The sequence below is a fragment of the Equus przewalskii genome, chromosome 2 (assembly GCF_037783145.1).
Source record: "Equus przewalskii isolate Varuska chromosome 2, EquPr2, whole genome shotgun sequence".
NCBI lineage: Eukaryota > Metazoa > Chordata > Mammalia > Perissodactyla > Equidae > Equus > Equus przewalskii.
The window spans coordinates 79,442,433-79,469,721 of record NC_091832.1 but is presented as its reverse complement, the minus strand read 5'-3'; the positions used below and the strand labels follow the sequence as shown (position 1 = coordinate 79,469,721).

The window sequence follows — 27,289 nt, the reverse complement described above, 5'->3', positions numbered from 1 at the left end:
AATTCTCCTTTTATTTTGTCATGGTCCAATACGGTCGTCAGTGGCTCCATGTGGCTACTGAGCATTTGAAATGTAGCTGTATTACAGCATAAATAAAGATGTGCTATAAATGTAAAATACACAGGAGATTTCAAAAACTTAATCCCAAAACAAAACATGTAAAATATCTCAATAATTTTTATATTGATTATACGTTGAAATGATAAGATTTTGGACATATTGGTTTAAATAAAATACATTATTAAAATTAATTTTACCTGTTCCTTTTCCTTCCTTTTTCTTTTTTTTTTGGCACCTGAGCTAACAATGGGCCAATCCGTTTTTTTTTTTTTTTTTTTGCTTTTTCTCCCCAAAGCCCCCCAGTACATAGTTGTATACTTTTAGTTGTGGGTCCTTCTAGTTGTGGCATGTGGGACGCCACCTCAACATGGCCTGATGAGCGGTGCCATGTCCATGCCTAGGATCCGAACCAGCGAAACCCTGGACCACTGAAGCAGAGTGCACAAACTTAACCACTGGGCCATGGGGCTGGCCCCTCCTTTTCCTCCTTTTAATGTGGCTACTAGAAAATTTTAAATTACATTTGTAGCTCACAATACATTTCCTTTGGATAGTACCAATCTAGATTCTAAGGTCAAATTAGCCCTTCTTGGCTCCTGTTCAGCTTAGGTCCTTGCTACCCAAAGTGCAGTTCCTAGATCAGCTTCTGGTTTTCCATTCTGCTAAAGGACTCTTCTTGTCTAGTCATGGGCCAAGTGCTCACTATTTCCATTATTTAAATTTTAGAATACTCTTTAATATCTCACTGCACAGGCACACTCTCATTATTCTTTTTCAAGATTGTCTTAGCTATTCTTGCTGCTTATGCTTTTTAATCTTGCTGACGTACTTTAGGATCATTTTGTCAACTTTAATTTCCCATGGGTTTTGACTAGATTTGCACTAAAACCTATAAACTTATATTGAATCATCCAATTCAAGAACACAGCACATCTCTCCATTATTCAGGCTTTCTTTTATATACCTCAATAAAATTTAACAGTTCTCTTTCCACAAGTCCTGCATATTTCCCAGGGGGTTACTTCGTAAGTAGCTTATACTTTTGTTTTCATTGTAAATGTAATTATTTTCTAGAATTTTTTTCCTTTTACTTAATTATGCAGTAATATATTTATAAAAAGTCCAAACATTACAGAAGAGTAAAAACAAACTCTCTCATCTCTCACCCTGCCAATCCCCACTCCTCCCACCAGCAGGAACTTCTACATCTATGCAGAGTTGGGCTCATATCCATCAAGACAATTTTCCATGCTCTCTGGATTTTGTTGAGTTTTTGGCCTTGCCACATTTTACATAAATAAGATATACTACGTATTTTCCCTATGACTTTTCCTATAGTGGTATGTCTTAGAAGAGTGTCCACGTCAACAGATATAGCTATACATATGTATAGCTGCATATCAACCATTATAAGAATCTGACAATGTGTTCAACAAATTTCCCCACTAATGGACATGTAAGTCACTTCTGGTTTTTCACAATGAAAACACTACTTTGCCAAACATTCTTGTACATATATCTATATATGTATACGAAGTATTTTTGTAGGAGAGATTTCTGAAGATGGGATTTCTGAGTCAACAGTTATAAGCATTTAAAAAAATTGAAAGCTACTATCAAACTGCCCTGGAAAAAAAAGCATTTACCACTTTCTACCAACATTATGAAAGGATCCATTTTCTCACACCCTTTATACTTTACATTTTCACTTTTAGTTTTTGACAATTTGCCAAAATGTCTTTAAATAATTGTTTTTTAAATTCATACTTCCTTGAGGACCTGAGAAATGTTTTTATATTTTCATTGGCCACATCACTATCTTCTTCTATAGCCTGTCTTGTCATAGCCCCTCTTTGATAAGTCATAAATTTTCTGCTTAATCCCATGGATCTGCTGCAGGAGCTCTATTTTTATTATGAATGTGTATCTCTTGTCTGTTATACATGCATCGTATGCTGTCATTTTCTTTTTAACTTCATGGTGCCCCTTGTCAAACAGAAGTTTTGAATTTTTATATGGTTAAACGTGAGATTTACAAAATATGTAAAATATGTACTTTATTAATATGTTAACTCTAACAAGATCTAGAGGTGGGTCTAGTAACTACTCTAAGTTCAACGTACTTACGACCATAAATAATATTTAAAGATATTTCCAACAATTATAGTGTGCTATAGAAATATCTATGATTTCTGTGACAAAGTCCAGATACTGTTAATTCTACCGTGTTTTGCCACATCATAATTGAAGGAAACAGTAAATTTCAGATGGAATTAATTGAAAATAAAGATGTAATTGTTTTCCCATCCAAGCTCGCAAACTCCTTGGTCTAAAGTCATCTCTTTATTGAATCCTTCCCTAACCACTTTCCGGCAAAGTTAACTATTTCTTCCTTTGTGATCCCACAGCTGTCTACACTTTCACTTACAGGAGGTTTCATGCCAAGTGCTTTACGTTCCTTATCTCATTTCCTCCAAAAGAGAGTCAGCTCCTGGAAGAAAGGACAAGCGTGAAGCAAAGCTGAGACAGCCAGCGCCCTGCCTCAGAATCCTGAGTATAATAATGAACCAGCGGGAGTTATAAACAGACTGATGAAAACTCAGTCTAAGATCAATTGCTGGCAAACAAATGAAATTGTACTTGTAGATATACAATTGGAATTTGTTTTCAAAATCTATCTATATTATCATGCCAGTGGTTCATATTTTATTTTGGTGCCGAGCTTCTATCTTCAAAGATCAGTGTTTCTCAACCTTTTTTTAAATTATCGTCACTCTAAGGCGCCTTTTGAGGCATGTTTTTTTCTAATCTCTTTCCCCATGAAATTTACAGATATACCATATAGCTATTTATGTACAGTGACCATTTGGAGAGCAAAAAAAATCATTGTTGTAAGATTCCTTCATGTTTTTAATCCCCCCAAAACTAATTTTTTCCTTCTTAGGAAAAACCAATTATCACCCTCATTAAAGATTCATAGACTAGATGAAATTTTATGAATGATTGAACATATTTGTATTCTGAAACAGAAAAACCATAAATCACTCTATTAGTTGCCCACAAACAATCATCTTACCCTGCTTATCCCTGCAGTAAGAAGTTATAAAGCCAAAAAATACAGTATAAAGAAGATATAAAGAGAAGCATTAAAAAAAATCACAACTGAACCCCATTCTTGCCACATAATTCAGACTTTCTCTGTTTCCCCAAATAATGTTTTTCACATGTTTATTACTCCATATGTCATTAGAAAAATAGCATGAGATGTTTGGAGTTGTAATGTGCAAAAGGCACACACATATATATCACTAGTAAGTTGAGAGTTACTATGAAGTCTCTTTGAACTTTGCCAACATTTTAGAAAAATGACTCAAACTTTTGCTGGCAAGGGCGAAAATAAAGAGGCATTGCAGCACTGGCAGTCCTTTGATATTAGGGTGCTTTGAAAAGAAAGGATGCTAAGTCTTTGTTAGAATCATATACAAAAATAGAATGGAGAACCTCATTGACTTAAAAGCTAAATGGAAATTGGTTTCATCCTATTTTAAAACTTTAGTCAAGATTTCTTCACTATGATAACATGGTATGTTCAAAAGATTTCCACCCCAACTGTTGATGTAGCAACCTGTTGATGCTCTGAAAGCCCAAAAGATGACTCTGGATCAGCAGGTTTGGAAGCAAAGAGATTATAATAGTTCATGACTTGATTAAATATCGTGAATGCTTTCCTGTATTATTTCCCAGCTTGCCTAGTAAATATAAAGTCCACTTTTAACACCACACAAAGTACAAAATACATATCATAAAATAAGAGTAAACTGAAAAATGGTAAAGCTCTCTGTATTTGCTGTGATGATCACTGGCAAATAGTATGAGGGGCATAAACGTTTTTCAGAAAAGTTCTTCCAATTTTTATTTTTAAACTCTTTACAGCAGAACATCCTTTCTCCAAATTAAAGAAAACCATAACACAACACTTAGAGTTAGTAGAACTCTGTTTGTATTGAAAGAATGATATCATTCTTTATTAGTGTGTCAGGTTTTGTTTTCTATTTGAAAGTCCCAGTGTTTATTTATAGAGGCTTTTTAATTTTATTAAAAATAGCCCTTTATTAATTAGTAAACATAAATACCCATCTATGAAAAACCAGTTCTTGTGGTTTTAACAGTTGGGGAGAAGACAGGACATAAATAAGGCTGTGTCTGGGTGACATTCTGATGTGTGATATTATTTGGAGGGACTGAGTCTTGCTTTTCACTGTATCCTCCACACCTGGTAATCAATAACCACTGGGCAAATGAATGAGCAAATTTTACTTACTGCTAATCCAAACAAGTGAAGTCTTTACATCACCATCAAATACATTATACTCATTCGCTACTCCAGACATTTTTATATTCTCTTCATTTGGGTGATCTCTCAGCATTGTTATGGCCAGTAACTGAATTTGGGGGGCAGGCACACAGAGCTCCACCTGTTCCGGGTCAGCCTCTATTTATCCCTCCTACCTCATGACGCCCTGTGACATGATGCTAAATGACAGGTCCCAAGGAGGAGGCTAGAACTGTCTGATCATCAGCCTCCCCTAAGTGACTTGTAGGACAAATCCCAACATCGGGCCTCCATCCTGCTGACTTCAATCCCTATAAGAAGGTAAAGCCTCAACCCCCAGACTCTCTTACCCCACAAGGCTCTGTACATCCTCTACTTGACTCAAACACACCCTTCTTGGAACCCTCAAACCCTTCCACCATACCTTGGATAGTCCAGGTCTGTCATCAGGAAAATTCCCTTGTGCTCTCACCCTCTTCTCAGAACATTCCCTTCACCTTCTTGGTATAACTGATAACTGTATGCCCCTCACACTAGGACACATGTTACCTCAGCACCCTCTCGAGTTACAGCTGCTTTTCTCTCACACTCCTAGTGCCAGTGGACTGGGAGTGAGGCATGTATTCTCTTTGAAGATCCCAGGATATTTTACCTTCCTCCCTCTTAAAACCCGCAATCTCTTTGAGGCACATGCCATCAGATCACAAACTACCTTCTTATTACAATCACCCACGATAGTCACGAACACTCTCCCATCCCCTTATTCTTAGAACTTTTCTGCTATGGTTCTGTCTTTCTCTTGGTCACGAGTCTGATCAAGCTTAAGGATTTGACAGGCATAAATGACTCATCCAAAACCCTGACACCAGTGTCCATACCCTCCTCATGTCCAAAGATCCTATCTTTTAGCCCCCCTCAGTCATACAAACCTCTGCTCATCCTGACATTGTGACTGTCAATAATTGCACCACCTACTAACATCTCCGGTTCAACTATCCCTTTCTCCGGCCACCACCTGCCCTCTCTCCAGCTCGCTCATTCCAGTATCCCCACTCTAACAACCTCCTACAAACACCACCTCCTCCTCATACCCTCACTTCTCTCCTTACATTATCTAGATTCCACGGTCCACTGTCAAAGACATCTCCTTGCCCAATGCCTTAATTCCATTTCTCCAAATCTGGTTAAAACCAACTCCACCTATTATAGATGTTCCTATACAACAATATGGCTAAATAAAATCACAATTACACTGGCTTATCTCCCTTAAAATGTATTACCACAATCTTAAGGGGACATTGGAGCTGCCTGGCAGTTCAATATTTCTCTATTGAGTGGACATTCCTATTCTCAGGGACCTATTGCAGAACTTTTCTCTCCCAATGCCTTCATCCCCTCCACCACCAGCACTCTGCCTTTGACTTTCCGTCATATTCACCTTATTTCTCTAAGAAAACAAGGCAATCAGAAAAGAACTTCTATATTCCCCCACTCCCAAACTACCAACCCCTCTGCATGAATATCCACACGCTCTATGCCTTTCTTGTTGCAACAGATGGATTGTTTCTTTTCCACTGGAGCTCTGGGTACCATCCTTCTCACCCACTCCAGGACTCTGCTCCTACAATTAACCCATGTCTTAGGCATCGTCAATTGTCCCTTTTCTCAGGATCATCCCTTCAGCATACAAACATGCTGTTAGTTTTCAAAACAAACTCCAATGAGACCACATTCCCTCCCAGCTACCCCATCACTCCCCTGTTCTGTTCTACAGCAAAACTCCTTGGATGAGTTACGTATAGTTAGGAGTCTCTTCCTTTTATGTTCTACTCCATTAAAACTGCTTGTCAAGAGCACCAATATGCTGCTCACTGCTTGAGGCCAATTCTTAGCCCTCATCTTTATCCAGCTCTCATTTGACAAACTTGATCACTTTCTCCTTCTTGAAACATTTCATTCTCTTTGCTTCCAGGATACAACACTCTCCTGGTTTTCCTCCTCCCTTTCTGGCTGCTCCTTCTCAGTCTCCTTGCTTACTTCTATCTCTGGATGGACTGCCCTGAGGCTTAGCCCATGGACCTCTTCTCTATTTACATTCAATACGTTACTGATGCGGTCCAGACTAATAGTTTTAAACACCACCTGTTATTTGATGACCCCCAAATGCACATCTCCAGCTCCAATCCCTTTCCTGAATCTCAGAATCATATATCCAAGTGCTAGTTGTCATCTCACTTTGATTATTTTGTAGGTATCTCAAATTTAACATGCCCAAAAATCAACTCCTGACTTCTTTCCCTAAACATACTTCTCCCAGGTACCACAATTTAACACCTGCACCTCTATTCACCCAATTACTCAGGTCAAAATCCTGAGAAAGTGCTTTTCTGGTATTGCCCATGTCCAATCTATCAGCGAATCTTGTCTTCCCTACAATCAGAATATATTCTGAACCTGAATTCTTCTCTCTACTTCAGCCTCCACAGATAGCACCCTGGGCTGAGCCACCACCATCTCTCACCTGCGTTGTTGCGACAACCTCCTCATGGCTCTCCCTGCTTGGGATCTTCTTCAATCACCACCATTACCACCACCACACCATCTCTCCACACAGTGCCAGACAATCTTTTCAAAAGATAAATCAGATCGTAGTATTTTGTTGGTCTCAAAAGCATCCACTCACTTCTGCTCACACTCAGAATAAAATGCAAAGTCCTTGCTGCGGCCTTTGAAGCCTTACATTAACTGGCCCTTGACCATCTCTCCAAACTCATCTTTTCCACATTACTGTTCATTCCTCATTCAGCTCCAGCCACACTGGCCTCCTTGTGGTTCCACAGACACAGTGAGCGGGTTTCTACCTCAGGGCATTTGCACTTGCTGCCTTTTCTGCCTAGATGCCTAGTCCCACAGAGATGGGCATGGCAGCTGGCTCCTCACTTCACTCAGGTCTCTGATCAATACCACCTCTTCAGAGACGCCTTTCCTGACCACCTCCTCTGAAAGAGCAATGCCTATCACTCTGCCTTCCCATCCTGCTTTAATTCTATTCACAGCATTTGTCACTACATGTCATTCATTATTTGTTACTTTATTATTTCTCTCCCTCATTGGAATGGCTCCCTGTAGGAGGGGACTGTGGCCCACTGCTATCTCCAGGGCCTAGAATAGAGTCTGGAATCTAATAATGCTTCAATAAATAAATATTTGCTTAATGAATATATGCGTGAATCTCCCTTGTCTTCATGCTCTGAGAAAAACTACCCCATGTGCACAGACGCTCCATTTCTTGAGGATATTTGAGACAGGAGGCAGTTGATTTCCCATGTCACTTTTGCAAGTAACCAAAGGAAAACAGGTTAGTTTTACTTTTTTTTTTTAATGTATGTAATCCATTCTTCATGTTCCTCCCTGGACGCCCTAGGATAGCCTCAAATAGCTGGTTGTGGTAAGTGTACCCCCTCCCACAATGAAAGCACAGGTCACCTGCCCTTCTGCTGGAATCTGTTCATGTCCCTTGAGTAGAACGAAAACTGATTTCAGAATCCCAAATGTACGAATGTATCCATCTATCCCTGAACAATGACCCCAAAATCTCTGGGGGCACAATCAGGAAAAGAGATTCATTACTATATGTGTAGAGGAGGAAACCGTTCCTTAAAGAATTTTTTGTAATTTCATCTCCATTTTCCTGTCAGAAAGAACACTTCACCTTCTTTTCCAATAGTCAGTCTATCTCTCCTATGTTAGACACGTGGTATTAGCTCTGACAGATCAATAAGATTTCTAGGGAAATAGAAAAGGTTTAAAAATATAATCCATAATAGCTTACAGGAAAAATTTGAAAGTTAAAGAGGTTATTTTTAAAGCTTTTGTCAGGGCTCTGAAATTGAAATATTTTATCAGAGTCAATACATCCCTAGGAGACAAATGTGCAGCAACATATTTAGATTCAGATCAAAAGTTAATCATACGCTAAAGTTATCACAGACCTTCTGTTAAGAGAATGTCTTGCTTTACACAGAGTGAGGAAGAAAAGGCCCAGAATCTGTTTCTGAAATTTTCACTGACAGATGGATGATAGTCTTGAAGGAATTAACTCAATAAACAGTGAGGATAGTTCTCACTTACACAATGCACTCTTTAATCCTCAGAACAATTCTGGAAGGTAGGTCCTCTTATCATCTCCATTTTACAGATGAGGAAACTGAGTCAGGCAGAGGCTAAGTAACTGGCCTGAGACCACACAGAGAGTAAGGGATAGAGCTGGAGCCACAACCCAGGCAGTCTAGCTCCAGACTCCATGCTGAACACTCCGCCACCCTACAGTTAAGTTCTGGGACCCGCAGTGCTGCCTCTCAAGGGCACACTGAAATGACCAGATTCCAAAGTAAAGCAAACTGCCGGCTAGTGAAAAGGAAGCAAATAAACTGGTTATATTTCCTCTTTGACCTCTTCACACATAATTTATCAACTGTTCCAAATTAGAGGGTTAACTTTTTCTTTCATTGAAAAATTTTTGACTGTGGTGGTAGACATGTAAACCTACACATGTAACAAAATCATATGGAACTAAATACACACACATACACAATGAGAACAAATAAAACTAGGGAAATCTACGTAAGTTGATTACTGTATCAATGTCGATATCCTGGCTGTGATATTATATTATAGTTTTGGAAAATGTTCCCATGGCAGGAAACTGAGTAAATGGTACCCAGGATCTCTCCGTATTGTTTGTCAGACTGTGTGTACATCTACAATTATCTCAATAAAAATTTCAATTACAGATTATTAAAACTACATATCTTTAGTGGTTTTTGCTGTTTTGAGAACCTACTTTCAAACAAATTTGGATTTTACACGATAAACTTCAAACTACTTTTTGCTCTTAACAAGATGGAGTTTGAGGAAATACTTGCTAACATATCTCCCTGCCAGCACTCCTGCCCCCATCTCCAAGTGGGGTTCTTGGGACCCCTTGCTTAAAACATATTAGTGGCTTTTTATACTAAGGTCAAAAATCCTAGTAGCCCTCAGCTCTCCCTACTCCAGCCACAGAGGCCTTTCCTTCTGGTTCACATAAGCTGTCACTGTTCCCTCTAGCTGAGCCAGCCTTTCCAGTTCTTCTAATGAACTTCTACTCACCCTTCAGATTTCAGCACCATATACAATAATTTCTTGGGCAAGACTTCCCTGTCTTCTCTAGACTCCAGCACAGGCTCACACATTGCCATACATTATTCTTTGCAGCGCTCACTGAAACTTGAATTTAACTTCCAGCTATGTGACTGGCTGGTTGATGTCGCTCCTCACTGGACCGTGAACCCCACGAGGGAAGGATCAGGTTTCTAGGTACTCACCGCTGCACTTACGCCTGAGATACTCCCACTGATACACTGATTTTGATGATGTAACATCAAAAATAGAAAATGGGTTTTAAAAAATGGTGCCTCCGCGGCTCCGGGAGAGGCCCGGAGAGAATCCCAGAGGGCGGGGCGACCCCCAGCTGCCGTTGCCCGCCCTGTGGGACTAGGGATTGCTGGAGATCTCGGAGAGGACCGGGGCTGGGGGAATTTTCAAAGGCCGGCTCTGCGACCCGGACAGGAAGCGCCGGAGTTCCGCCCGGGCAGCAGACAAAGCTCTCTGTCTGCCATTAGCAGAGGGGCCACGCCGAGCATTCACGGCTCCGGGAGAGGCCCGGAGAGAATCCCAGAGGGCGGGGAGACCCCCAGCTGCCGTTGCCCGCCCCGTGGGACTAGGGATAGCCGGAGATCTCGGAGAGGACTGGGGCTGGGGGGAGTTCCAGAGACCCAGCTTCGTAGCCTAGGGGGAAACCCTACAGGCTCACAGCAGCCTTAAGGAAAGCCTCTGCACAGCACCAGTAGAAGGCACCCAGCCACCAGCCACAAGGCTGGAAGACCCCAGGGCAAAAGCAGCATAGCTAGGTGAACTAACCACAGACTGTAGAAGATGTCAATAGCTCTCCTGCGACCCATAGAGGACAAGTGAGATTTTGTGGGTGCCGACAGCAACGGAGCGACAAATATAAGTGATCCCACCCCTGGCCGCTGGAAAAGCCCATAACACCGTTGCAGACCCCAAGGAGAGAGCACATCTAGGTGGGCTGCAACAGTAGGCACCAGCAGCCTGAAGCCCCCCTGTGACGGCCCCCACAGCAGAGGAGGGAATCCAAAGGGCCACTGTGGCTACGAGGAGGGGCCCAGGCCCAGTTAGCAACTGTGGACAGGGTTCCTGGTTGGTGCAGTATAAACAGCTGCTCCCCCACCGCAGCAGCTGAAACAAGTGAAAGGAGCAACTAAACTCTATCTCCATGCGGAGGCACAAATCAACAACATCAAGCAATATGAAAAAATACATTAAATCTCCAGAACAGAAAGAAAGTAACAAATACACAGAAAACAATCCCAAAGAAAACGAGATATATAACCTAAATGATGATGACTTCAAAACAGCCATCATTAAAATTCTCAATGAGTTAAGAGAGAGTTCTGACCGTCAACTCAACGAGTTCAGGAGCTATGTCACAAAAGAGTTTGATACGATAAAGAAGAACCAAACAGAAATATTGGAAATGAAGAACACAATAGAGGAGATTAAGAAAAATCTAGATGCTCTGAACAGTAGGGCCGATAATATGGAGGAAAGAATTAGCAATTTGGAAGATGGCAATATAGAATTGCTGCAGGCAGAGGAGGAGAGAGAAGCAAGACTAAAAAGAAATGAAGAAACTCTCCGAGAATTATCAGATACAATTAGGAGATGTAACGTAAGGATTATAGGTATACCAGAGGGAGAAGAGAAGGAGAAAGGGGCAGAAAGCCTATTCAAAGAAATAATGGCTGAGAACTTCCCAAATCTGGTGAGGGAGATGGATCTTCAGGTGACAGAAGCCAATAGATCTCCAAACTTTATCAATGCAAGAAGACCAACTCCACGCCATATAGTAGTGAAGCTAGCAAAAGTCAACGACAAGGAGAAAATACTAAGGACAGCCAGGCAAAAGAAACTAACCTACAAAGGAACCCCCATCAGGCTATCAGCAGATTTCTCAGCAGAAACTTTACAGGCTAGAAGAGAGTGGAATGATATATTCAAAAATCTGAAGGACAAAAATCTACAGCCGAGAATTCTCTACCCAGCGAAAATATCCTTCAAATACGATGGAGAAATAAAAACTTTCGCAGATAGACAAAAATTAAGGGAGTTCATTGCCACAAAACCTCCTCTTCAGGAAATCCTCAGGAAAACCCTCACTCCTGAAAAATCCAAAAAAGGAAAGGGGCTACAAAACCAAGAGCAGAGGAGATAAGTAGAAGGACAACAACAGAGAGTAGCAGCTCTACATCAGAACAGATTAAACCATGGGACGAGAAACAAAGGAAACTGAAGAAAAGCGGAAAACAAGACACAAAATGGTAGTGGTAGGCCCCCACATCTCAATAATCACTCTAAATGTAAATGGATTGAACTCCCCAATCAAAAGACACAGAGTGGCAGGATGGATCAAAGAACAAGATCCAACAATATGCTGCCTCCAGGAAACACACCTCAGCCCCAAAGACAAACACAGACTCAGAGTGAAGGGATGGAGAACAATACTCCAAGCTAATAATGAACAAAAGAAAGCAGGTGTCGCTATACTAATATCAGACAAGGTAGATTTCAAAGCAAAACAGATAAAGAAAGATAAAGAGGGACAGTATATAATGATAAAAGGGACTCTCCACCAAGAAGACATAACACTTATAAATATATACGCACCCAACACAGGAGCACCAAAATTTGTAAAGCAACTCTTAATAGAACTAAAAGAAGACATCAACAACAATACAATAATAGTAGGGGACCTCAACACACCATTAACACCAATGGACAGAACATCCAGACAGAAAATCAACAAGGAAATAATAGAATTAAATGAAAAATTAGACCAGATGGACTTAATAGATATATATAGAACACTTCATCCAAAAACAGCAGGTTACACATTCTTCTTAAGTGCACATGGAACATTCTCAAGGATTGACCATATTTTGGGAACCAAAGCAAACATCAATAAATACAAGAGAGTTGAAATAATATCAAGCATCTTTTCTGATCATAATGCTATTAAACTAGAAATCAACTACAAGAAAAAAGCAGAGAAAGGTGCAAAAATGTGAAGACTAAACAACACGCTTCTCAACAAACAATGGATCATTGAAGAAATTAAAGAAGAAATCAAATTTTATCTGGAGACTAATGAAAATGAGAACACGACATACCAAAACATTTGGGATGCAGCAAAAGCAGTCCTAAGAGGGAAATTCATCGCAATACAGGCCCACCTCACTAAACAAGAAAAAGCTCACATAAGCAACCTCAAACGACACCTAACAGAACGAGAAAAAGAAGAACAAACAAAGCCCAGAGTCAGTAGAAGGAGGGAAATAATAAAAATAAGAGCAGAAATAAACGATGTTGAAACAAAAAAGACAATAGAAAGGATCAGTGAAACAAAGAGTTGGTTCTTCAAAAGAATTAACAAAATTGACAAACCCCTAGCCAGACTCACCAAGAAAAGAAGAAAGAAATCACAAATTAATAAAATTAGGAATGACAGAGGAGAAATCACAACAGATACCAATGAAATACAAGAGATCATAAGAGAATACTATGAAAAACTATATGCCAACAAATTGAACAACCTGGAAGAAATGGACAAATTCCTAGACTCCTACAATCTCCCCAAACTGAATCAGGAAGAAATGGAGAATCTGAATAGGCCAATCACAAGCAAGGAAATAGAAACGGTAATCAAAAACCTCCCCAAAAATAAGAGTCCAGGACCAGACGGCTTCTCTGGAGAATTCTACCAAACATTCAAAGAAGACTTAATACCTATTCTCCTCAAACTGTTCCAGAAAATTGAGAAAGATGGAGAACTCCCTAACACATTCTATGAAGCCAACATCACCCTGATCCCCAAACCTGACAGGGACAACACAAAGAAGGAGAACTACAGGCCGATATCACTGATGAACATAGATGCAAAAATCCTCAACAAAATTTTGGCAAACCGATTACAGCAATACATCAAAAAGATTATACACCATGATCAAGTGGGATTTATACCAGGGACACAGGGATGGTTCAACATCCGCAAGTCAATCAACGTGATACACTACATCAACAAAATGAAAAACAAAAACCACATGATCATCTCAATAGATGCAGAGAAAGCTTTCGACAAGATCCAACACCCATTTATGATAAAAACCCTCAGTAAAATGGGTATAGAAGGAAAGTACCTCAACATAATAAAGGCCATATATGATAGACCCACAGCCAACGTCATACTCAATGAACAAAAACTGAAAGCCATCCCTCTGAGGACAGGAACAAGACAAGGGTGCCCACTTTCACCACTCCTATTCAACATAGTACTGGAGGTGCTGGCCAGAGCAATTCCGCAGGAAAAAGAAATAAAAGGAATCCAAATAGGTAACGAAGAAGTAAAACTCTCGTTGTTTGCAGACGACATGATCTTATATATAGAAAACCCCAAAGAATCCACAGAAAAACTATTAGAAATAATCAACAACTACAGCAAAGTAGCAGGGTATAAAATTAACGTGCATAAATCAGTAGCATTTCTATACACTAACAATGAACTAACAGAAAAAGAACTCAAGAACTCAATCCCATTCACAATCACAACGAAAAGAATAAAATACCTTGGGATAAACTTAACCAAGGAAGTGAAGGATCTATACAATGAAAACTACAAGACTTTCTTGAAAGAAACTGACGATGACATAAAGAGATGGAAAGACATTCCTTGCACATGGATTGGAAGAATAAACATAGTTAAAATGTCCATACTACCTAAAGCAATATACAGATTCAATGCTATCCCAATCAGAATCCCAAGAACATTCTTCACAGATATTGAACAAACAATCCTAAAATTCATATGGGGCAACAAAAGACCGCGAATTGCTAAAGCAATCCTGAGCAAGAAAAACAAAGCCGGCGGAATCACAATCCCCGATTTCAAAACATACTACAAAGCTACAGTGATCAAAACAGCATGGTACTGGTACAAAAACAGGTCCACAGATCAATGGAACAGAATTGAAAGCCCAGAGATAAAAACACACATCTATGGACAGCTAATCTTCGACAAAGGAGCAGAGGGCCTACAATGGAGAAAAGAAAGTCTCTTCAACAAATGGTGCTGGGAAAACTGGACAGCCACGTGCAAAAGATTGAAAATTGACCATTCTTTTTCACCACACACCAAAATAAACTCAAAATGGATCAAAGACCTAAAGATTAGGCCTGAGACAATAAGTCTTTTGGAAGAGAATATAGGCAGTACACTCTTGGACATCAGTTTCAAAAGAATCTTTTCGGACACTGTAACTCCTCAGTTGAGGGAAACAATAGAAAGAATAAACAAATGGGACTTCATCAGACTAAAGAGCTTCTTCAAGGCAAGGGAAAACAGGATTGAAACAAAAAAACAGCTCACTAATTGGGAAAAAATATTCACAAGCCACTTATCCGACAAAGGGTTAATCTCCATAATATACAAAGAACTCACACTGCTTAACAACAAAAAAACAAACAACCCGATCAAAAAATGGGCAGAGGACATGAACAGACATTTCTCAAAAGAAGATACGAATATGGCCAATAGACACATGAAAAGATGTTCATCATCGCTAATCATCAGGGAAATGCAAATCAAAACTACACTAAGATATCACCTTACACCCGTTAGATTGGCAAAAACATCCAAAACCAAGAGTGACAAATGTTGGAGAGGTTGTGGAGAAAAGGGAACCCTCATACACTGTTGGAGGGAATGCAAACTGGTACAGCCACTATGGAAAACAGTATGGAGATTTCTCAAAAAGTTAAAAATAGAAATACCCTATGACCCAGCCATCCCATTGCTGGGTATCTATCCTAAGAACCTGATATCAGAAATCTCAAGAGTCCGTTGAACCCCTATGTTCATCGCAGCATTATTTACAATAGCCAAGACGTGGAACCAGCCTACATGCCCAGAAACTGATGATTGGATAAAGAAGATGTGGTATATATACACAATGGAATACTACTCAGCCATAAAAAAAGACAAAATTGGCCCATTCACAACAACGTGGATGGACCTCGAGGGTATTATGTTAAGCGAAATAAGCCAGTCAGAGAAAGACGAACTCTATATGACTCCACTCATAGGTGGAATTTAGTATATTGATAAGGAGATCTGATCAGTGGTTACCAGGGAAAAGGGGGGGTGGGGGGAGGGCAGAGAGGGGGAAGTGGTGTACCCACAACATGACTAACAAAAATGTACAACTGAAATCTCACAAGGTTGTAATCTATTATAACATTAATAAAAAAAAAAAATGGTGCCTCCGTCTTTCTATCTCCTCCTGCCTTCCCTCCCCACTCGCCCCCACACACACCCTGGTTGGGGAAAGGGATGAGGTTTTACAAATATACGCATGGCGTAATTCGTCATTGAAACATCTCAAAAACTGAAAAACTGCCATTGGTACGGCTGCTATGTAAATGTCATCATTCACATTTTTTAATTGAAATATCTTTTTCTAAATTAATCTTGATTTCTTTTCCATATCTCCATTCTTCAAGAAATAAAAAGGTAAAAAACATGATGATGAAATCTTTTTTCAGTTAATCTTTATTTCCTTCCAAACATTTACTCCATAAGTAAAAAGGAGAAAATGTGTATAAATGAGAATTTGATATGGTTAAAATAATAATAAATAGAACTTTCAGATTTTAACCTGTTACTAAACAAATAGCAACAGTGAAAATTCCCCTTACGGCTATTTGTTTGCCTTCGATTTTGTGACCATTGTATATTTTTACGAGTCTCTTCACAGTATGTGTGACTATGCAAAAATCATTAACACGTGAGCGTCGCCGCCTTCCCTCCTCCCAGCCCCCCACAAACACGAGAGCATGACCAGCTTGGCTTCCCCAGTCCCTTCTATAAGTACAGAAAAGGCAAAATCCATACAAATGGATCTCCCAGAGGAAAACAGAGAACTATACTCCTCATGGGCTGAAGACAGCAGAAGGAGCATGACCTCCAGGGAGAAGGTCATCCTGTGGAAGCATGTTGGAGATTGTTGGGAATCCAAAGAGAGAGAGAGTGGGGAAATAAAAATAAAAGCAAAGAGAAAGCAAAAGCTTCAGTCTCCCAAAGCTATGGGGTGCCAAAGAATAGGGTGGACACCAGGGTCTTTACTGACATTTGCTTGGACTGTGTACTTGGATTCTCTTAAATACTGGAGAGAGTTTTAGGTAGACTGGAATTCCTGCTCAGCTTGCGCTTCTTTGAATGAAACATACTCCCATACAGCTTTCTTCAACAATCACTAGAAATAATAATAACACTTATTCTGCTCCTGCTAGGCACTGGGCACTGTTCTAAACACCCGTAGAAAGTTCCTGGTACTAGCAACTACTCTAGACTTTTGGCAAGACATTTGTGTGTCAGAGGTAGAAATTACATCCAACAAAAATTCAGGAGCCTTCCTCCTCAGAGAAATTTCCAGTTCAGCAGTGCATAGCATGTTGAGACATCCCTTCTAAGGTGAAGGATAAATTCACCCTCCTACAAGCAGAAGGGAGGTACAGGGCCTCGCGGGCCTCTTTGGATTTTTAAGGCAATATATTCCTCATCTGAGTGTGTTACTCCAGCCCATTTACTGAGTGATTCAAAAAGCTGCTAGTTTTGAGTGGAGCCCAGAACAAGAGAAGGTTCTGCAACAGGTCCAGGCTGCCACGCAAGCTGCCCTACCACTTGGGCCATACAATCCAGCAGATCCCAATGTACCTGTAGTATCGGTGGCAGATTGAGATTCTGTTTGGAGCCTTTGGCCCCTATAGGTGAATCACACTACAGACCTCTAGCATTTTCGAGCAAAACCCTGCCATCCTCTGAAGATAACTACTCTCTCTTTTCTCTTTTCAGAAACTGTTTATTTTCCATCAACCTCCTATCTGTTTTCTGTTCAAGAGTCCGTGGGAGAACAGCGTAAGACCACTTGGTGGTTGTTCTTACCCATTAGCTGCAGACCGGTCTTCAAAGTTCCAGTCTTTAGTAGGGAACTAACTAGATAGGCCCAGAGGGCACCCGCAGACCTTCAAACCAGTCTGTAACTTCGGCCTGAGCAGCAGTAAATTCAGGAGCTGGAGCAGTCCCTTCACCTTGGCTTGGTCACAGTCGCTTCCTCCTTGGTCACAGCCTTTTCAGCAGTGGTCTGCTCTTTCTTTTCAATCTCTTCAAGATCTCTGTAGAAGCGGAGATCAGGCATGGCCTCCTATGGGTGTTCATGGGAGCTGGTGCCACGCATATACAGAATTCTCCAGGCCAGCATCCACCACACCAGACCACTGAGTGAGCTTTCTCATTGTTGCACGGAATGGCAATATCCACATAGTACAGAGGAGAGTCTATGATATACAGAGCAATGGGAGGCAGGTTAACATAAGATGCCTCTTTGAGGCATCAGTAGCCACCAGAAGTAGTAGCTCCCAGAAGGCTGCCTGGATCTGGTTAGAGAAGGTTCCAGGAGTGAAGCAGCCAGCAACAGGAGTGGCTCCAGTGGCAGCAGCAAACTTCAGTACAGCACATTGGCCAGTATTCCTGACTGACACTGACATCAACTGGTTTTCCATGGCACAAATGGCAGGAGCTACCAGTAGAAGCTTCTCCCAGGTTCTCTTCAGATTTATGATGTAGATGCCATCACTTTTCCTTTGTAAATGTACTGTTCCATTTGGAAGTCAAGGTTGGTGCCACCTAAGTGGGTTCCTGCTGCAAGGAACAACAGGACATCCTCCTCCTTCGTTTGCAGAACATCAAGGACTCCGGATATTGTGAAAGTTTCCCTTTAAATTACGATGGGAACCCAGAACACCGTAAGGACCCTTCTCTGGTAGCACAGAAGGCAACTACCCTCCTTTTGAGAAACAGCTTTTGGCTTGCTGCTGGGCTTTAATAGAGAGTAGATACTTAACCACGGGATGCCAAGTTACCATGTGACCTGAGCTACCCACCATGAATTGGGTGTTGTCTGGTCCTCCAAGCCATAAAGTTGGACATGCATGGCAGCACTCCATTATCTAATGGAAGTGTTATATACAGGATCAAAATGTCCTTGAAGGCACAGGTAAGTTACATGAGGAAGTATGCCCCAAATGCCCATGCCCCCTACTCCCGCTATGTCACCTTCTCTCTCCCAGCCCACACCTATGACCTCATGGCGAGTTCTGTTTAATCATCTGACTGAGGAAGAGAGAACTCAGGCCTGTTTTACAGATGGTTCTGCATGATATGCAGGAACTACCCAAAAGTGGACAGCTGCAGCACAAGAGTCCCTCTCTGGGACATCTGGGAAGAACAGTGGTGAAGGGAGATCCTCCCAGTGGGCAAAATTGCAAGTAGCGCTTCTCGTTGATCATTTTTCTTGGAAGGAGAAATGGCCAGCGATATGAGTCTACACTGCTTCATGGGCTGTGGCCAATGGTTTGGATGGACTGTCAGGAAATTAGAAGGAATATGATAGGAAAACTGGTGATAAGGAGGTTTGGAGAAGAGGCATGAGGATAGACCCTTCTGAACAGGCAACAAAACTTCAAGATATTTGTGAGTCCACGTGAATGCTCACTAAAGAGTTATCTCCGTAGAGGAGGATTTTAATAATCAAGTGGCTAGGATCACCTGGTATGTAGATACCCACCATCCTCTTTCGCCTGCCATTCCTGTCACTGCCCAAAGGGCTCATGAACAATGTGGCCATAGTACTAATGCAGTAATCTAGCACTGTGACGTGCCACAGCATAAACTCAAAATCTGTAATACCAATTGTCATCATAGGTTTTGTGCTCATGTTGATACATCCCGCTTATTATACGGCTTGATACTACAGAGTTCAGCACAATTACTAAACAGAAAAGAAAAAATACAAACATTTTGTCATTTACATATTTAATAGAAGGCAGGACCAAATCTCTAACAAATATTAGCTTGTCAAGAACTTCAACGAGCTCTACCAAAGAAGCTTAGAGAATCAAAAATCGTTTCATTTCACGTATCTCAAAAGGGAAAAATCTAAATTCATCCAAATAACCCCTGAATCTTTTTTGAATCTAAACAGGATCTATCTGAGGGTGCCAGAAAAAAAATGTTAAGAGAAAAGGCAGTATTTGTTACTTACTACAAATATGAGTACAGTAGATCCAAGCAGCTGGAGGTCCTTTTATTTGTTGATCATAAAAGCATCATCCTCAAGACAATAGCCTTACAAACCTCTGAAAGGACACAGATAAGCACTTCCACTTCAAGCAGTAAAGGAAGACGAGGTATTCTAAAAGTCCTTTAGGCAAGAGACCAAACAGAAACTGGCCTGACGACAACAAGCATGACGCATGGCTGATGACACAGTGAGCTGCATGCTGAAGACCTGGTGCTGGAAGGCAGTAAACGCAAGGAGACAGAAGACTGCTCCCTGCACGCAAAGGAGGGGTGCCAAACCTCAGAAGTCCACATCAAGCCAGAACTTCTGAAGGACATGTCTTTTGTATTTAACAGGGGCCTTAGGGGACCGAGGCTCTGGGCTTTAGGACACTGCCTCGGAATGCAAAGGCACAGGGGCCATGTTGCATCCTCGATGTGAAAAAAGGAGGGTCAAAGATGACCTCAGGAGGGTTGTATTTTGGAAATCACAAAGATTTGTTTACTTTTTCTAGCAAGAGAAGGGTTAGAGACTGCTTCAAAGTTTCCAGAAAAAAATTTCCTTTGGCACTAACCCAGGATCATACAACAGGAAGTGGAGATGCCTTTCTGGCTGGCAGACCCCTCAGGTCAGATGTTCAAACCTAGTCAAAGACGGAGCTGCACAGTTCAAATCGTCCTCCCGCTGTGAGCTGTAAGAATTACTTTACCAGCAACAAACCAGGCAGTGAGGGGTGATGAGGATTTTTAGGCTGCTTAATTTTAAAATGGCTTATGATGAGGATTTTTAGGCTGGTTAGTTTTAAAACTACAGATGAGATTCAGGTTCCAAGGAGTGGAATTTTTTTGCCCCTTTGTTGGGAAACATTTACATTTCTAAGGGAAACCTCTATCTGTGAAGATGCCTCCCTCTCTGTGCCAGGAGGAAGGGGGATGGTCTTATCTCTAGAAGCTCTTAATTAATGCCAGAGGCAAGAACTTAAGTTGGTTACTGTCTGGCAACCTCATGTAACTGACCCCCACCCCCCACAAATCCTCCTTTGTCTTTAGCTGAGGATAAAATTCAAGCGGTGACTTCTGCCATTTACTCAATCCGGTTTGATTCTTATCTAAAAGTTGTGGGACCGCCAAATGGCCAGACCATACGGGCACTGATACCATTTTAACTTTTTTACATATTCTTTGTCTTGTAAAGAGATAACTCACATACCTATGCCTTAAATTTAGCCTTACTCTCCACCCAACTTTGCAGCAGAGGCAGAAACTCTGACTGCCCATGGCTTCTGTCCCCATGCTATTCTACTCTCTAAATAAAAGAGCACTACTGCCAGATCTTAAGAGTCTAAGAAATCTTTCTTTCGACTCCTCGGCTCACCGACCCCGCATCAAGGGGGACCAACAAATCCCTGTTTATGGCAAACAGAGTTTTATGGTTCCTTTTATATTTAATTCCTTATTCCAACTGAAAATTATTTTGGCATTTGGTTTAATTTGAAACTCCAACTTGATTTTATTCCAAGTACTTAGCGATTTTTTCATCCAGGGATGGAGGATCCAAAAACTCACAAAGGAAGAGAAAGAAATATCTGACTACATAAAAGCTTTAAACTTCTATACATTTAGAAAAAATAGCAAATAAAGTGAAAAAGGAAGGACAAATTGAAGAGAAAAGGAAGAACAAATACAAAAGGTTGATACTCATAAAAAGGACTCTTGCCAATCAATATGAACAATGCTGATGTCCTACAAGAAAAAATAGGTAGAGGACAAGAGCAGAAGGTCACAGAAGACTAAACAGAAAAACACAGGGAAAAAATGTTCAACCTAGGGGCCAGTCCGGTGGTGCAGTGGTTAAATGCGCACGTTCCACTTCGGCGGCCTGGGGTTTGCCAGCCTGGATCCCCGGTGCAGACGTAGCACTGCTTGGCAAGTCACGCTGTGGTAGGTGTCCCACATATAAAGTAGAGGAAGATGGACACAGATGTTAGCTCAGGGCCAGTCTTCCTCAGCAAAAAGAGGAGGCTTGGTAGCAGATGTTAGCTCAGGGCTAATCTTCCTCAAAAAAAAAAAAAGTTCAACCTAACTGGTAATAAAGTTTAAACAATCTAACACCTTTACACATCAAATTGGAAAAGCTTATTTTAAATAGATGCAGCAATGAAGTGGATTTAGTAACGTAGACAATCTCATACACTGCTAATGGGAAAGCAAACACCAACAAAATTCTTGAAAGCAATTAGGCGATTTGTGTTAAAGATCTTAAAATGAGAATATCATTTGAGCAATCTCATTGTAGGGATTTATCTTAAAGAAATAGTCAAAGATGTGATAAAAGATATAAGTGCAAATATATTCATTACGCTTTCAAATAAAAAAAAACACAAAAAGCTAAGTAGGCATCAATAAGAGAATCAAATACAGGATAGCATACATATATCATGAAACATCCTGCATCTGTTTTAAAATCATGATTTCAAGGACAATTTAACGGTTTGAGCAACTACTCTCAATGAAGCAATTATCTTGAATAGGTAATGTTCTCTCTGTCTCTCTCTCCTCCTCTCTCTCTCTGTCTCTCTCTATCTCTCTGTCTTTCTCTCACACACACACTCAGGGTTTATATCTTCACATATAGATCTCTCAGGCTTTTGGGACACATGGGGTCAGACTAGCAATAGCCACAGCCCAACTTCGATGGCTTCAGCCCAGCTACTCATGCAGGAACTCTTAACCGCTGCATTACTTCTGGGCATCACCAGCTACCTGAGTGCTTCCAAATACTCCTGCTCCAGCTAAGCACTTCCAGTGATCTGCTGGACACCCCCTCAGCCTGCTGGGCACCCTCAAGTACCATCACATCTCACTAGGCACTGCTGTCACTGTTCCACTGACACTATCAGCACCAGTGCCATCTTTGAGGCTATTTATGCTGACACCTATATGTATATGACAGTCACCAAGGGAGTCCTATCCTCTGAATATAGGCTGGGGCTTTCTTTCTTTCTTTTATTTTGGTGAGGAAGATTCACCCTGAGCTAGCAGCTGTGCCAGTCCTCCTCTATTTTTCATGTGGGATGCCTCCACAGCACGGTTTGATGAGCAGTGTGTAGGTCTGTGCCTGGGATCTGAACCCGCGAACTCTGGGCCCCAAAGGTGGAGTGCTCAAACTTAACCACTACACACCAGGCCAGCCCCAAGCTGGGGCTTTCTTAATGGGACAAGTTCATCGTGGTTGGACTCTCTTCTCGTAGCACGAGCTCACTCGTGAGCCCAGGCACCAGTAGACATGTCAGGCCACTGCCACCAACTCACAGCTAATATGAATCTAGGGTGGGGCTGGAGTTTTCTCACAGCAAACAGCCCATCTTACTAAGTCAGTGGATATTCGCTTCGCAGACACTACTAACAACTCCCGTTACATGCACACATTCAAAATAATCACAGAGGAGACACCACAAAAGGTTAACTGTGTATTCATTTTCAGTGGTGGGATTAAGAGTGCTTTTTATTTCCTTTTTAAAAGCTTTGTGATATTTCCAGCTTTTCTAAATGAGCAGGTATTACATTTAGAACTAGAAAAAGCAATTAACACTACTTTTAAAGAAAACTAAAACTACTTTTTAGGTCCAGGTATAGATGAAAATAAATACTAAAATGTAAAAGTGGTTGTAAATCTTCAAAATAATAAGATTAGCCCCTAGGTTTAGAAAGAAAATACAATTTCAGTTGGTTACTCTGTGATATTTCATGACTCCAGTGTGTTTGTAACAATCTCAACTACTTGTAATAATATTTACATGAATGAATATTTAGAAGATCAATTTTAAAGCTTGATGATAAGTTAAATAGTTTATAATATTGCATAATTGCAGTGGCCGTGAGAGTGGGCTGCTCAGAGAGCCCTTCACAAGGGAACTTGCTGTGAAGTGTGCAGTTAGCTAACGGCCTCTGGCTGCCTCATCCTCAGCCTCTGCTGCAGCACCCTGGCCAAGGCCACGCTCCCCTCAAGCTGCTCCCAGCCCATGACTGGGCATGGTTGGGTACTAAGGCTGGCCATTCCTGCCCAATGGAGGACTCGTCCAGTGAGCAGTCTTTACTCTGGGCACCCCACTGGTCTGGCCAACGCTTTCAGAGCTTATTCAGTTTGAGCTTCCTTCTACCCAGTCCTCCTTCCTTCCTTCTTTCCTTTCACAGGTGTCAGCCCTCCACCACAGTCTGAGTCTCTTCCTACCTACTCCTGCTCCCTCACCCTGTTAACCTTTACAAGTTTGTCGCCCAAAGAATCTGTTGCATGTCTAATTCCATCATGGAGCCTGCTGCTCAGAGCACCGGAACTGACATAATAATCAACAATGCTATTTTGTATTGGTTTTAATATGGTTTTATAAGAAGGGAATACTGTTATTGTAGACACATAGCACATTAAATTTCACGGATGCTAAACAATTGCTTATTTTTAAAAGTATTCATATGACAAATACTAATATAGTTCCTAACTTTCAGACACTAAAACTACTAGTTAAATGATTTGACAAATATAATTGATGAGAACAAAACATTAAGTCAAAACTACAATTGTTTTCATCCACAGTCACGTGCTGCATAAGGACGTTTCAGTCAACGATGGGCCGCATATACAATGGTGGTCCCATAAGATTAGTACCACATAGCCTAGGTGTGCAGTAGGCTATACCATCTAGGTTTGTGTAAGTACACTCTATGATGTTCACACAATTACAAAATTGCTTGACAACGCGTTTCTCAGAGAGTAGCCCCATTGTTAAGTGACACAGGGTTGTAGCGCAATGATTTTATATGTTCTCACAGTTCAAATAGCATTGATACACATACACACACATACCTTCCAGGTTATTGATGCCCTCAGCATACCGTGCTCAGGTCCTCCAAAGGAAATGATTTAGTCAGAGGAACATCCGCAGTCCACCTTCTAACCACAAATCAAGGCTTGAAAAGGACATTCTACATATAAACAGGGTAATTATTACATTTGTAATTTGAATTATGTTAATTATCATCAGACAAACATTTACTTATTTTGTTTCTATAACACCCTGGGCACCACAACCAGGCAAAACTGCAAAGCATGTAAAGTGTGCCTGTGACACACTCCTACTCATTTTTAGTCTTTCACAATTCTTGCCAGACGCCCCCTCCATCTCACTGCTGAGGCGGGGTTGTAACCGGGCTCCATCCCCGGTCCTTCACATCAATGTTCCCTTCAGGCTTCACCTCCCTAAACAGCACTTTGAGGCCTCAGGCTTTTTCCCTCAACCAGTCCCCAAATCCAGGTGTTCCACTCTCTCCTGAATATTTTTCTTTTGGATAAATGTGAGGATAACGTGTGCCCTGTAAAGTGTTATCGAGTGATACCAGCTCATAATACTGCTGCTTTTCAGGAAGAAAATAATCTCAGCTGCAGTTAAAATTGTCCTGCCAAGGTAACCCTGTGACCTGGATCTAAAGAGAGTAACGGCAAAGCAGCATTGATTTAATGAGAGGAATACAGCTGACTTCTGCTTTTATGCCCAACCACAGCTTTCTAACTATTCCTTGTCAAAATACACTATTGCAGGCTTTGTCTCCAAAGATGTTAATGTGAGGCATCAGCTAAAGACGTGTGTGAAGACAAAAATTTCAAATAAGAGAGATGTACAGATAAAGATTCAATTTGTCGGTAAGTATGTTAGAAGCCCAATATAGTAAAACACTTTTCCACAAATCTTGAAAATCCCAGCCACTGTTAAACTTCCAGAGCCTGGACCTACTTTCTGTTGTTGATGCTCATTTAATAACATCTGATTTCCTTCTTAGAATTTATAATTAATTTACCAACCATTTAAGCTCAATAACCAACCTACTTGAGAAAGATCCAGGCGAGCTCATGAGAACAACGGGATCTGGGCCATTTTACATAAACAAAGAATCATCTGACTTCATGAATTGTCATGGGAAATATCATAGGAAGGAAGAGATGGAAATGGAAAATTTAAATGCTTTTGGAAATTGCTTGGATCCTGTCCTTTAACATATAAGATATTTTTTGACATAAGTTCCCACCATTTCTGCAAGCGACCCTTGTTTTTTAAACGCTTTTCACACACATTATTTCATCTAATTGTCAAAACAGTCCTGCGCTGTCGGTTTGTATTGGCTCTACTTTGCAGATAAGGAAATGGCTGTTGGTGGAATTTTAGTGGTTTAGACGAGACGCACATTTACTATGTGGCAGACTGAGGACTAGACCCCAAATGAGGATTCTACTGTGCAGCTGTGCATTGCGCCAGGCAGTCTTTCCTTCCTCTCCCACAATCTGTCAAAGAGCCATTAATGGCTATTCAAGAAAGCGTTTCTTAGCCACAAAAGATCACCACGTTACAGCATTAAAAAGGATAAAAGTAACATAAATGAGACAAAATATCTGTAAGGGCTTCTTTAAAACCTAAGAAAGTACATTTCTGTAGTTGTACCGTAAGGTGTAATATTTTCTTCTGGAAGAGAATGCTATCAAACTAAAACTAATAAAAACGATAATACTAGATATACCAATATAATGAATGTCATTACTTAAAGTCATATTTTTGAAACCGGTATGGAGTCAAAACAACGTTCTAACTGGAAAAAACACTAAAGCTCTGGTTATCCGGAAACTACGGGGAGCCGAGCGTCCTGGCGAGTTGAGGCTTTACATCTTTAGGCAACCATTCCTGTAAATCTTAAATATTTGAATACATTTTAGTTCTTCCTTTAAATTTGCACATTAACTTTGTGTGTTTTAAAGTAAGTAGTCTTTGTTCTCCAGATTCCGGCACGTCTATGCTATTTTTTTAAAACAGATTTTCTGTTTCGTCCTTTGTGGTAAAATTGTCAAGAGTCCGTCCTCATTGTTATCATAGGTCTCCACCAGACAACTCTCTTTTAATTCGCTGTTTTCTGAAGGACTATGGGGATTAGAAACAAGACTATCAAGTTAAACTCATTAGAGCAAAAACATTTACTGAGCCCCTTGTCTTGACCAACCAACAGTCTGGTAGCTGCCGATGACACAAGTTCCATGAGACGTGGTGCCGTCCTCCAGGAGCCCACGATTTAACAAAGAAGATAAGCCCAGAGAGGGATTAATTCGGGAATGGGACTCCAGACTCTAACGCAGATAAGACAAGCTGCACCCAGACCCTGAGGTGGAGAAATAGCTCCGCCTGAGAGACCTGGAGCGGGCTCTGTGAGCAGGTGTTGAGCTGAAGAACATACACGATTTTGTTAAGCACAAAAGGGGAAGTAAAGGCATCACAGGCACGAGAGAGAAGAGCATGAGAAAAGGCACGCAGTCACGGAAAGACTTGACGGAGTTAGGAAAAGTAAAGAATTTAAAAATTATAACTCAAATAAGAATTCTGTAAGACGAACTCTGAGTCATAGCTGGAGATAAAGAGCATGAGGGTTAGTAAAAGAACCTGCTGACATCTATTTTGGGTTCACAGAGGCCTGTTTTCTTACTTTCTGGTTAGATGTGTTTGAAACTACCACACGACTAAGCTCTAGGTAGATAGGTTGTCATTGCTCATGGGCCTGTTTTGAATTGTAAT

At 40.9% G+C, this 27,289-nt stretch overlaps 1 protein-coding gene and 1 pseudogene across 1 annotated transcript in view; both read right to left on the bottom strand.

Moving 5' to 3' along the window:
• Window positions 1-27,289, bottom strand: part of DCHS2 (dachsous cadherin-related 2) — a 249,415-nt gene that overhangs the window by 186,330 nt on the left and 35,796 nt on the right. The window lies entirely within an intron of this gene.
• LOC139078920 (small ribosomal subunit protein uS2B-like) lies at window positions 17,507-19,351 on the bottom strand (annotated as a pseudogene).